Below are 1,469 nucleotides of genomic sequence, written 5' to 3' on the forward strand. Positions count from 1 at the left end.
TTATAATTTGTGAAGAAGAGAGATATATGTTTTAACGAAATATATATTTGGACACTGTTCAGTAACAAAGTCTTGATTCAGTTTATTCTTTAAACATTTGCATTACTAATTGGAAAAGAATAACTTTCCCATTGATTGGGAGTGATTTTTCCTACCAATTTTGTAAAGCTGGTAATATATATATTCTCAAGGAATAATGACAAAATTCACTTTAAAAGAACAATTAAGGAACTCTTAATGAAGAAAACACTTGGCTTTTCCATTATGCTTCCTCCTCTGAGAATCAATAGATGCAGAGTCATATTTATTATTCTGTGAGCCAATATATTTTCAGACACTGACAATGCATTCATCAGCACCTTTTTATATTGAAGAAGTTTTCTAATAAATCCAAGGATTGGAGAACTCCACAAAGCCCAGAGACTGTGCATGTTACCCTGTCACATAAATAGGAAAACAAACACCAAATATGATGTAAAGACAGACAAGATTGTCCTCAGGAGCAGTGAAGGAAGCATCCTTTTTCAACAAATAGACAAGGCAAAAGTAAGTAAGCAAGTAAATAAATAAATAAATAAAATCCGTGTACACACACACACACACATACATATATACATATATAAGACATTTTTGTGGATTTACTATTTTTAAGTACTCTGTAGTTGTTATTACTTACAGGTTATATGATTAATCCAATTGACTTTATGTATGCATGTATGTGTGTATATTTTTTGGGTACCTGGGATTAAACCCAGGGATTCTCTACCACTGAGCTACAAACCTTTTTATTTCGTATTTTGAGATAGGGTCTCACTAAATTTCCCAGACTGGCCTTGAACTTAAAATTCTTCTGCCTCAGCCTCCCCAGTAGCCTCAGACATGCATCACTATGCATGGCTTGATTCTAGACATTTTAAATGACTAGGTACATATAGTTTGTTAGTGGCAGTAACCTGTTCTGTGCCCCTTGAGATTACAATGCATGCATCTTGGAATGGACAACGTTTCATTTATCCAGAAATATTGAAAGTCATGCCATATCCAAAAAAGAAGATATTCTTGTTTATTCTAAGATACCTAGTTAAATTCAAAGGTAAAACTTATATCAAAAATAGCCCTTGCTGATGGAAAGAACTTCTTCTTTGTTCATAATATGGAGAAAATATATAGCACATTATTAGGGTAAAAAAAAAGCCTCTCCAATTCCTTTGTTGGTGCTTAGTTCATTTATTTTGACAAGTGCAGTTTAATTTTAACAACTGGCTTAATCAGCTTTAATGCTGACTCACTCCTGGGAACACTGAAGAGAAAGCCAGAATAAACTTAAGGGCAAGAAAAGGTCTTCCTTGCCTTGTGATAGAAGACAAAATGTTTATTGTTTCTGCTTATATGATGGTAGAATTTTTAGACAAATAATCAAAATATTTACTGAGCATATTCTGTATCTGTAGTTATGAGAAATGACACTA

Source organism: Marmota monax, unplaced genomic scaffold (genome assembly GCF_021218885.2).
Source record: "Marmota monax isolate L192 unplaced genomic scaffold, Marmota_monax_Labrador192_F-V1.1 WCK01_AAM20220418_F8-fsc00294, whole genome shotgun sequence".
In the NCBI taxonomy this organism is placed as follows: Eukaryota; Metazoa; Chordata; class Mammalia; order Rodentia; family Sciuridae; genus Marmota; species Marmota monax.